This window comes from Echeneis naucrates, chromosome 10 (genome assembly GCF_900963305.1).
Source record: "Echeneis naucrates chromosome 10, fEcheNa1.1, whole genome shotgun sequence".
In the NCBI taxonomy this organism is placed as follows: domain Eukaryota; kingdom Metazoa; phylum Chordata; class Actinopteri; order Carangiformes; family Echeneidae; genus Echeneis; species Echeneis naucrates.
Genome location: NC_042520.1, coordinates 4,728,995 through 4,741,946, shown reverse-complemented (window position 1 = coordinate 4,741,946; position 12,952 = coordinate 4,728,995).

The window sequence follows — 12,952 nt, the reverse complement described above, 5'->3', positions numbered from 1 at the left end:
TGATTGCATCACCTAACTATCCCCAGAGACCACAACTCTCTACACCTTGATTCACCTCCTTGAGCCTGTTGAAGGCAGGTGGTTATGTGTCTCGTGGTATCCAGCAGTGGAGAATTTTCTGTTGAAAGTCCAGGAGGACAGCGTGTTCTTTGGTTTCTTGTGTTGAGGCTTTTGTGTTCCCAGGTGTTTGTGTTTGTGCATCAGAGGGGAGCTCAGCATGGTAGCGGTGTTGCAACTCCTCTTCCTCTCTGTGTGAGTCTGAAGGTAGCCAGCAGACCACTTTCCAGATTCATTTGTGGCAAACAACACAGTGAGGCTTTTTGTTGCCCATAAATTGGCTTTTGGATCTGTTGAAAAGAGAGTTGTCAGCGCAGCATAAAATGGTATAAATTACAGATGTACGGTTTTAAAATGTTTCCCCAAAGCTTTCTCGGATATCTCATTCTAGCTGATAGCCATTTTATAAAACCCATTTCTTTTCACGCAATAGCCCACTTTTTTTTCCTTGAAAAATCCTTCCAAAAAATGTAATCAATTTTTTTGTATTAGGTTACAAAAGAGGTCGACAAAAGGAAATGTCATAACTTTTAGAAATGTTCATAAGGGAAATGAAGTATTTAGTCAATTCAGAACCTTGTAATCCATTTAGTGAAATGCTTGAACATGGGGCTTCATATTTAATCCAGTGTCCTTTTGAGTTAGTTGAGAGGATTGATACCACTCTTCTGTCTTTCCACTCCATATTTGGCTGTCTGAATATACTCGCCAGCACCTTTTAACTGTACGCATTACATTTCTCAAATACAGACACAAATGATTACCATTCCCTACCATTGGTGCACAGCATTTTCAGCTATATTATAGCTTGTCAGATGCGATCAATGTGTTTTAGTATAGGTTTTTGTGCAGAAGTGATGGTAACACAACTGGCAACTTTAAGTTTGATGTACACTTTTACTTTAAGGGCCTCTAATGTACACACATTGGTTATATAGCTGGAGTCTTGGGTTTAGGCATAAGCTATCTTGTAGCTGACTTGTCCATCACAATTAATGAGTTATTTAGTGCCTTTTTACAGTTCCTCACTTTGGAGGGTTACTGATTACCTGTCTCCCTTTGTCTCTCTGAGTCTCTACGCTAAGCTATATTTTTCTCAGCTCCAACTTAATATAATCAAATACATATGACCGAATTGATTTACACATCTGACTCAACCCAACTACCAGAAATTGTGCATGCACATTCTTAAATGCACAAAAATGTAGGTCATGAATGAACAAATACAGTTGTATGGAGCATTATAATTATTTTTTTTTTTATGTTTTGCATTTTAGACACTTTAGAAATGTGTTTGAATGAGGACAAATAAATTTATCCTGTACTCACTTCATTTCAAGTATTTTTGTTCAAATATAAGCTTCCATTTATAATATAGCCACATTTCCTCAGCCTGTCTTTCCTATTCTTCCTATCCTTCATCTCCCACAGTGCTCTTCAACCACCCCCAGAGAACATGCTAGACTTGTATTCAGCTATTGAAGAATTCATGCGTAGGTGGAGAGAGGAGGAATAAGAGCATGAGTTGCAGCTTCAGAGGAGAGCGAGGTGATTCGACTGCTAGTGGAGAAATATTCCTCTATGATAGATGATTTCCTGTCTGACTGTCAAATATTGCTGCTAATAATGAATTTGATGAAAATAGGTGAAGAATCCGTCCACTCTAGAACTGTCTTGTTTGCCGTGTTGTAATGGGGGTCACATAATTAAGACAATTGTGCAGCTAAACTTAACAGTGGATGTGCTAATGAATCTCAAACAGTTGATTCCAAAGCACTAAGTCATAACTTCATAGTACTATTGTTATGAGAGTGTATACATATCATATATAAAGGCCTATGAGCTTTCATTGCTGTTGTGTAAAGAGGTTTGCAAACATATGCAAAGTGTCTTAGTGGTGACAGAGGGAGAGGCGGAGATGGTTTGATGTGACATCTCAAGATGTGATTAACAAGCCTGGGTTTGTCCTGGGCTTTGGAGTACAAATGAGATATTTACACTGTCTCTTATTTCACTGTCATATTAAATTTGTCAATTCCTTTTCCTCCTTGAAAGCAAATATACTCTATAATGCTTTCATCCCCCGGGCTGCAGGCCACAAATACATTTTTAGCGGTGACCTAGCAAAGTTCCTGTTTTGGGAGTGACGCTCATTTTCTGTTGTGATAAATTAGTAATCTGGGTGGGCTTGTCAGATCAGCCTTGTTGTTCTGTTTAACAAATTGAATGCTGACAGGAATCCACACATTTTAAATGAGCAATACACTGAGTCATGCAGCTGCAACACCAGTCGGACTTGTCATCTTGGAGTAATGTTGTTTTACTAGTGTTAAAAATCTGTTCCAGTTTATCAAGCAGTCCAGGTTTAGTGCCATCAGACTTATGACTACTGCATATAATTGTAGTGTCGTCCTAAATCCAGAAAAATGCAGTAACTCTGTTATATTCGCCGTCATGCATTCAATGCTTTGTCAGCATTTGCCTCTGCTAATATATTGTCTATGCCACCTGTTGATTCAGATCTATTGCCGTCCTGTACTGGCTGCTGTCTGGGTTTAATTGCAGGCACGTCCTGTAACCTCCCCTCTAACATATATTTTTCCGATTCACTGTCTATGTAAATCTTTGACAAATTGCCCTGCCAACTACCTCCCTCTCCCCTTATCATGAGGTCAAGACTGCTTCCTCTCTGTACTGGGGACTGAAGTGCAACAGCACAACCTGGTGGATTCCTATTTTTCCATTGTAAAAGCACCACCAAATCTTGTCTTATTAAACTTTTAAATATTTGTATTCTTTTTGAATTTATATTCATATTTTCTTCATTTGCTGCCCCTTCCTCCCTTGTTTGTTTATCCACTAGTTTTACTGTTTTTCTGTCCACCTCCCCCGTGACCTATTTGTTTTAATTTTTCTGGCTCACCTTTCTTTTGGTCCCATCTATTTTTTTTTTTTTTTTTTTTAACACAAATTATATAGGCTTCTTAAGTGGGTGAAATATAAAGCGTTAACTGGCTGGCAGTTCACACAGTGTGCCTCATACAGCACAAACTGTTTCTCAGCAGCACATATTCAGCAGATGACTCATTAAACCTGGAACCTTTTTTTTTATTATTATTTTAAGCTTGCAGTGAGCTGATGGTGTGAATCATGCTGTGATGGACCATCATTAAAACTGTGGCTGGGGAACAATAAAGTCAGAGGATTGCTTTGATGATTGTAACACCACTCTCCCCAAAATGATCCCCACCAAAATAAATACCTGTGTAAATCCATTGGTCTGAGCTTTAATAGTAGCACACCCTCGATTTGAATTTCTGTGTCATTACTTTTGATTAATGACTCTTTTATTGAGCTCTTTAACTGAGGTAAAAAATGAGTAAAAATTGCACAAAAATGCACCCAAAGGCTCACACGGCCAGGAAATTCTGGTCACATTTTTAGTGTAGACTTTAGAGTATTTAATTTATTTTGAATTCAGTACAATAGCAGGAGGGGCTGTGCTGTGAGGTGTGTTCATTCATTACCAGTTTTACTATCATTATTTTATAGGTTATACCAGAATTATAACATATCTTCATATTAATATCAAAAACAAGAATTCTCAGCAATATCCAACCATAACCACTGAGGACATAAATAATGTATTTAAAAGCGGATCACAGCTATGCAGTTTTATTTTGATGGGGGGTATTTTCATCTTCAGATTACTCTGGTTTTCTCTTTTGGTGTAAACATTGTTAGACCTTTCTAAAGGGTTTTGTTGCCAATAATTTACTGTGATTTACATTTGTGTTGCTGTAATTATGTGATCCAATGCTGTTACTGTAAAAAATAAAATAAATAAAAAGGCTGCATTAACAGCACACTACCATAATCTGACTTCAAATATTTTTTTTATTTTATTTTTTCAAATAACCCCCCCAATCCCAATTAAACAGTCCATTGTGTGCTGGAGGTTTTGTTATTATCAGTGATGGTGGCTGGTATTTGTATGGGGAGAGGTTGAGGATTATTTTTACACTTAATCTTCTGTTTTGTTTTTTGTTTTGTTTTTTTTCCACACTAATAGTTTTTACATTTGTTACGCAGTGTTTACATCGAATGAAGAATTCAGAGTGACGATATTATTGTTTTAGTGGCTGCACTATTTGATTATTTCACATGTTGGGACTTTAGTTTTTAATACAGATAAAAGAAATGTAATTGCTCATTGAGCTATAGCGGATTTAGAATGAGAATTTTTGCTCTGACGAAGCCAGACTAGCTGTTTCCCTCTGTTTGCAGTTTATATGCTTTTTTTTTTTTTATGCTGAACAAACCAGCTGTTACTGTATCTTGAGTGGACAGAAGCTTCATCCAAAAATTAATTATTCCTTAATCCCTTTTTAAAAGATCAGTCATAGTGACACAATTTTTCTCTTCCTGATATTTTTCATCCATATAGAATCTGTGTCTACAATCACACTTCCTTTCTGTATTGACTTCTTCTCTCTCCTGTTCACCTCTTTTATTATTCACTTGGCTCCCTGGGGCAGGAGATAGGAGAGGGAAGGCCCCACTGTGGACTTTGTGCTGTCCAAATGTTATTTCATCTCTTTCATCAGCAACAGCTTGTCCCGTCAGTGAAGAGGCAGGATGCTGTTAAGAAGGAGGTGATGAAGCGTTTTGATAGACGTGCTAAATTACCGGCTGTTCCCACTCCTCCTGGACTTTTTTTTTTTTCTCTCTCTCTCTCGGATACTCAGAAATTGCTACAGCCATAATTTCCTGTTTTAAATTCAGTTTTGTCACTTGAAATATTGTCACATTTAAAAAAAAAAAAAAAAAAGGATTTGCTTCACAACGAGGATGTTGTTACAGAGATTGCTTCCCTGTATGAGATGAAGACTCTTTGTGGTAAATGAGGGTATTTATATCAAAAACGGTGTTCAATACCAAACTGGGGCCCAAACCTTTTTTTTTTTTTTCCCCCTCCCCCTTGCTGTGTCTTTTGCGGATTGAAGTTTTAATATGCGCCTTCCATCCCTGCACCAGTGGCTCAGCCCATGTTGAAGATAAATAGGCAAAACTTTAAACTTAAAATCTAGAAACCATCTTGAGATATCACTTGTTGCGGTGCCCATCAACATGTTGAAATCCAAAGCCTGAAGTATTTCAGGATGTATGACTACACGATTTCATCAGTACTCAGTATTCACGCAGCAAATTACATCCATCCTCAAATTCGGTTTTCACTTTGATCTCAACTACACATCTTTAAATATTTGTGACTGTGTGTCGTGCAGTTTGCATTTTATAGCATTGCCAATAATATCTGTCTGTGGTACGTCCTGCAGTAGGTGTCCTCAGAACTACTTTGGCATGATAACACATGGTGAAAACAATATTAATATCTTTTAGGCTGTTTTGGACACTTGCTGCTCTGTGGAAGTCAATGTGTTCCCTTTTGTTTTTTGTTTTTTGTTTTTTTTTTTCCCCAGGCCATACACATAAGCATCCAAATCAGCAAGCAAGTCATGTCGACACATACAAAGCATTTCATTTCATGACATCAAAACTTCTTTCATGGCTGCATATTTACCGTTTCCCCCTCATTTCCTTTAATGTCATATCGTCAGCATGTAGTGGTGACAGCAGCCTGACAACTAGAGAAACCAGAAGGTAACCCTGTCTCATTATCTTACACCTTCCTCGTGCTGCTACAGAAAACTTTCTGACACCTGAAAGTCAGATGAAGGGATTTTACTCTAGCAGCCTAACAGCATATTTACACTCCTAACTCATCAAATACAGACACTTGGTCAGGACATCTTGGTAACTCCTGTGGGACCCACAGGAGCTGTGATTGGTCAGTGTCGTCTGCTTGTTTTTACAGCACATTTCTATTGCTAGTAGATTATTCAGAAGGTTGACTGTGTAGCTGTATCTCCCGCTCAGTATTCATGAATAAAACAAGGTAAATACGGCAACACAGGATAGACCTGTATTGGGTGATGAGATAAAGCACTCTGCGCCCCGTGTTTCTCATCACAAAGCAAGAGAAATGACATACGATTATATAAAACAATGCTCATCTAAAAATGTATTTATTATTGTGAATCAGTCTGTGCAGTACATTTGAACTGTGGGAAATAATGTTAACAATTCATGTCTCATTTTAGCATAAAGCTAATGATCACCAGATAAGGCTGGTGGTAAAGTCATTGTTCAGCATTCATCCAAAAACTTTTCTGAACAAAGTGTCGAGTGGCTGAGGTGATACAGTTCAGAGCTAGCCAGTATGGTGTGGCTGAAAGTATGTTGCAGGAGGTCAAAGAACTTCAGGAGCTAATGGACCCAAAGTGTTATGTCCTTTTTAGTACCAAGGTTACAAATCAGTTTGAGCTTGAGTTGTGTTTTTTTTTTTTTTTTTTGATAGATGGCGAGGAAGCCTTGTGAATCCTGCAATTGTTCACCTATTTGTCCTTGAGCAGCATGGTGTAAATCCACCTGCGTTGTGTCTGTCATATGAGCCCATGTGTCTTCATGAACAAAGTCCTTGGAGGGTTAGAAATTATTCTGCTCAGTCAACCTTTGTGCTTTCTCTCTCCGCCTCATCCAGTCCTCGAGGGGTCAGGGTGGTGGGCTGCATTTTCAGAAGAAGGTTAGAGATGCGAAGTGGAGCATTCAGCTATTTTCGGTTCGTCACTGTCAGCTGGGCCACCAGAGAGCCCCGTCCTGCATGGCGGGCCGGAATATGACACAAAGAGGTCGAGGTATTTCTAGTTTCTCATCTCCCAATGGAGAATGCCTCATGTCAACACACAGGATGAGCAGAAAGACGAGTGAGAAGCCACTCTGTGGGTGTAAACGATGCGTTTTTGTGGGTGGAATGTGGACGTGCAGGAATTTTAGCCTTCGTTTGCCTTCTGATTCCAAAAGGTTCCAGGTCCGAGGACCCAGAGGAAATTTACTTCATCCCCATTCTCAGAGGGGACGAAGCAGTTCTTTGTACGCCTGCACAAAATGGCACTTGGAGCATTTGCAGTTAGACTTCTCTTCCATGTTATTAAGGCTTATCTGGGGTGTCACATGTATACAGGAACGTTTAGGTTACAGGTTTTGTGCGTGTGATGGGAGTGCAATAATGCATGCGTTTCACACTTGCCTGAGACGCGACTTCCCACGTCTTGTCAGTTGCTATGGAAACGCTCCCAGACGTGTAAGGAGCTCTCCATCACTAACGTGATTTAGTACAGATAGAGAGCACTCCTGGAAAAACACACACCGAGCAGCAGTTCATCAGTCAGTCACAGTTAGAAGTTAGAGACAGTGACAAAAGGCTGGGAAAGGCTCAAGAAGTAATACAACCATAGGCAGCATGTGGACAAAGTAACTTCACAGGACAGGACATCTTTCACTTCAAAACCTTCTGAAAGTGAAAGATGTAATTCTGCTGAGGGGCAGTTTTATAAATTTTTGTGTTCTCCGTCATAGCTGTAGTGACAGAGACCCAGGAAAGTTGACACAGCGGAGAGGTTAGACTTGAACCAAAGCTGCTGCGGTGAGGATAGACGCTTAATGGTAATTGCTTGACCGTGCGAACCACCCCCGTAACCTTAATAAAGAAAACGAAAGCTGTTGTCAAGCTTCCATCACCACCTGGAGGAAGCCCCATTCTGCAGCAGCGAAAGCTCACAAGTAGCCTCTTAAATAGAAGCTAACGTTGATCAATGGGCAGTGAATACAAATGAGTCTTCTGTGTCAAAGCTTCCTCTTTCTTGGTCTCCAAGAGAAGGCACATTATTTGCACAGCTGGACATCTTCTAAGATAATAGTATACCCAGTTTCCACTGGTTAGTGGGTATACACGGTCTGTTTAAAATCAAGTGAGCTCGCCATTAAAAGGTGACTGACCCCTTCCCCCGCTGCCAGTTGAGTTTCTTTCTGTTCAGACTGACATTCAACAGCCAGGAGCGATGTTATCACATCCAATTACTGAGCACACACAGAAAGAGGAAAAGGCACAAGCTGATGGCCACTGTGCAAATGAATATTGAAGGAAATTGGGGAATTTAAACGTACGGTTTATTGTTCTGTATTCAGATATGATTAATGTATACTCATCAATGGAATGCAGCCTTTTATGTACACATCACATGACAAATTCTACACCAACGTTTCTACTTCTTTAAATTTGTATTCTCTCTACTACAGAGACCAGAATGGATAACACTTAACTTTCACCTTAAAGTTACATTTAACTGAACTTGAGGTTGAACCTTACTATTTTAGACAGTATGTCACACCCTCATGTTTCTCCTTTGTACATTGGGAAGCATTGCACTCATCCAAACACTAGATGGTACCAGAGTTTCTCTTTTAAAATGGCCTCATATCCCCTCAGAGCTCCAGGTGCTGCCAATACATCCGCCTCATCAAATTAAATGCTGCTTCTCCCGAGGCATCTTCTGCAAGTCTGTTCAGCTTCCACTGGGATATTCCTGTATTGACTGACTGGAGCGGATCATTTTACTCCACATACCAATGTCGAGCTCCTTTTGCCCACATGGTATGCAGGAACTTTGGATATACATCTAATCCAATTGGAGGATATTTTAAGCTCTACAAACAGTGTCAGTGTGACATATGATATGTCGGCTTTAAATGCAGTGGCAGGACGTAAAGAAACAGGGTCTCAAGTTTAGAAGACGGACTGGTCTCGGTCTTCACTGAGCCAAGAGTGCCCTGTTGCCTGAACACTCATGTTTTCATCTTGATGTTCTATTTAAATTTCTCTAGATGGCACTGTTTTTCTGTTTATGGTGAATATTAGCCTATGCTTTGTGTAGAGTGCAGTGTATTTTATTTTATTTTATTTTTTTCCCTGTTGGATAAAAAATCGCATGGTATGTTTGAAATTCTTTGAAGGTTTGTTTTGTTTTGTTTTTTACAATTTTGACAGACACTGACCAACCTTCTGTTTGCAAAATGTATCTATCAAATTGTCCTTGTTATTTGAAAGTGGTTCAGATGGCAACAATCAGTCAATATCAGTAAATTAAAGAAGTTTTACATCTTATACCTGAAATCATTGGACCTGATCAGCTTATGCCATTTCCTTTATGCCAATGTGTGAATATAAGTTTTCAGCTATTATATTCGGAGAGGTTTCTGTATTAGCTTATTGTCTGGGTTCTACTCGGCTGATTGCCTCTCGTCACCTATAATTTGTGTAACCTCCTTCAGGTTTTTCCGTTTTTAAAATTACACAAAGCAGTACCTCGTGAAAGAGCTCATTCAACCCAAAAAATCAACTGACAATGGAAAAAAAGCTCATATGCTTTCTGTGTGGAGGATTGACAGTCTTTTTCAACTAAATTGAACTCTATGGTCAATTAAATCATGTGAATTAATCATCCATCACAATTTCACTTTTATCTATATTATAATTCAAACTGCATAGTAGTTAGTGCGCTTGCGTTAGTATCAAGTATATAACAAGTTTGCATGTTCGATTCCCGGCCTGGGGCCCTTCTGTGCAGCGTTCTCCCCATGCCTGCCTGGGTTTCCTCCCACCGTCCAAAGACATCATGTTTGAGTTGATTGGTGACTCTAAATTGTCCGTAGGTCTGAGTGTGAGTGGTTGTTGGTCTCGGTCTGTCTCTGGGTGTTGGACTGGCGACCTGTCCAGGGTGGCCCTGCCCTCATTGGCTCCAGCACCACTCGCAACCCAGAAACGGTTGAAGATGGATGAATGATGTTTGATTCAAACTTGCTCGAGGTTCTTCCTAATAGGTGACCTGTTGTAAAAACATTGTCTGACCTTGTGACCCCTGTTGATGTTTGAGGGTTGTATGTGACCCTGCCCTTCCCTGGACCCTTCAGGGACCGCCGTCTCCTTTAGGCCTCAATTCACAGCAGCTGTGGTTCAGAGGATCGTGACTCTGAAAAGTCAAATCTCTTCATATTTATATGTATGTCAAAGGTTACAGATGAAGCTTTTGAAATGAGGATAATGTGCCATTTACAACCACGTTCTTTGAGAAAGCTGCAGAGCGGTCAGACCTTGACCAGCACGTGTCCACCTAAACAAGAAATGAGATGAACAGATATACCTCCAAGATACTACAAAATCAAGCCAGCAAGCTTTTAAACTAACCTTGCACTTAGCCATAGATTAAACTGCATGAAACTGAATTATTCTATTCGACTCCAAATTCACAGAGTTCCTGCTCCGCTCGCATTTTGGGGCATTTTAAATATGTCATCACAGTCCACTGCTGTCTCACAGCAGCAGGTACATTACACTCATGGAGAGCTTTCACCGAGACCATTTCAGGCCGGTGTAGTTAATTTTATCTTAAGTAGATACCAAAGCTGTTCTGATGGTTTGGTGTTTTCTGAAGGCTGAGGTCAATGAGTCTGCTGAGGTTAAATGAGTCCCACTGTTCCTTATTAAAAAAAAAAAACGATTCACTCCGACGTCCTCTCTCTTACTTTTGGAAGTCCACACTGAAAGTTGTATAATGAAAATCGAATTAATGACTACAGTAATATGATTAGCCAAAAGAGGGAGGAAATAAAACGTAACATGACTGAGGCGTGTGGGTGAAACTCTAATAACACCTGACCTTCTGTACAAAAATTACAAGGTCAGGTCATGTAATTAAAACTAGAATAATTTAGAAGAATAACTTGCAGGGCGTAGAACCAAACAGATAATCATAAAGTCTTCTAATGGGGGGGGGGCAGACCCCTTCAAGTGACTGATGCAAACCAGTAAAAGTAATTTAAGATGACATAAAAAGCTGTGGTCGGCCTCTGCCAGCCACTGTGAAGGAATCCTTGCAGCAGTTTCTGAAAACACAAACTAAGTTTTTGGCTTTCTTGGCTTGTGATGTCAGTGAGTCTGGAGACGACTGGGCATGACCTCGAGGCCGGTCTCAGTCATTTCCTCTCTGGCCCGCTCTGTGTGCCTGCTCAGCTCAGGCCAGCCTGTTCCTGTTTAGATTCCTGCAGGAATGTCTATGGAATTGACTATGGAAGATTTAGTTTGGAGTCCTGCCTCAGTCACAGTGGTGCCTCGTTCTTTCCTTTTTCTCCTTCATGCAGACCGAAGAGGTGAAACCCTGTCTGGAGATTCATGTGAAGAGGATAGATAAGGATGAAAGCACACCGGTGGAAATTTAGTCAATCTCATTTAAAAAGCGCTGCCTGTACAGCGTTGTACTAATGTGTGTTTTTCAAAGATAAAAAGAAAACACTGATTTTTACTGAATGAATTGTTGCAGCCACCTGGTTCATGTAACATGTATTTTTAGCCAGTTAATCACTTAAGTGGTGGTTGTCTGTTTCACTTTTTACAAATAAAAGGTTGCATCATGCAGCTGAAAGCCTAAAACTAAAAAGAAATGGATTAAAACAAAAATCAACAAAAAATGGCATTTAGACAATTCCCGCGCTCACAGTCAGTGATCTGAATCATACAAAAAGCAGCGATCACTGAATAAACTTTGAACTTCTCTCTTTCTGCCGTCAAAAAGAGATTCGTATCTCCATCATATTGCTTAATTAGCAACGTTTTCTTTGAAATGATCGCTGCAGGACGGTTTGCAAGATGTTAACAATAACTGGCAGGCCCAGGTTTATGGTCTTTTTAGATTTAAAAGAGTTGCGCTCTGACCAGCTTCAAGGCTTCTGATCATTTTGTGCTTGTGGCCTTTCCTCTGTACCAGAACCAAAGGAGAGCCTCCTTCAAACGGATGAGCCTGGGACGAGTCACACTTTTACTTATGTTGGATGTTAAGATCTCAATAGTGAATCGCCCCAGTAAAACACTCAGCAATGTGTCTTTTTCAAGGAGCAACATGAAAGATTCTCTAAATTATATTTTTCATGGTGCCTTCTTTTATTAGACTTTCGTTAGAAGTCGGTGTATTGTAACAGTTCTACATCATTTTTGACATTATGTGTTGTGAGGGAAGAAAAATCTAACATTTCTGCTGAAGAAGGGGCATTTTCTGTAAAAGGGCAAGAATGTGTCCCCGGCTGTGGGTGTAACACCACAGGAGTGATCGTTACCACAATTGCTCTCGAATGATGATGATCATGATAATGATTAACAAACAGAGGAGACTTTCACAGTCATCACAGGTAGATCAATGCAATCAAACTGGATTTTGTGTTGAACGCCAAAGTAAGTGGCTGCTATGAAAACAGCAGGTTTGAAATGTGCTCCTGAGGTTGTTTGTGTTAATCCACCCCTTCACTCGCCATATGACCATTGTGTCGATCTAGTTGGATAATACAGCTTTTCAAGTTTGATTGTAGAAAGTTTAGACTAATCTTATCCAAGATGATCTGTACAACTGGGTACAGCTCATTTTGACGTGCAGTTCATATCTCACTAGTTGGAGGTGCTGCACTAAATCATTGGAGAAATGTCATTGGCAAGTTGGAGGAGACTGAATGTGAATCACTGTCTTATGTCCAGCATCAGAAAATGGGCAATTGCCTTGTATTGTCACAGCAGTCGTGCCATTTGAAAGCCAATTCCTTGTACAAATCCGTTTTGTTTTATATATTTATTTATATATTCTTTGTTAACTTCTTACTTTCTTTTTTTTCTACCTCATCTTGCTATCCTAGTAATGTCTGTATGCTTCTATTCTATCTTTTATACGTCTTCCTGCTGTAACATGCAGATTTCCCCAGTGAAGGACTAATAATCTTATCTCTTGTCTTCATTCATGTATTTGAGGGAAAACTTAATTCATTTTCATTCTCAACAAACTGTTCATTGACCTCGTGTATGGTGGCTATTGTCATTCTTGGAGGAAGCCATGAGTATAGGACTGTGTCATTGCCACATGAAGGTGGCCACTCAGATGTACTCTGTAATAACTTGCAG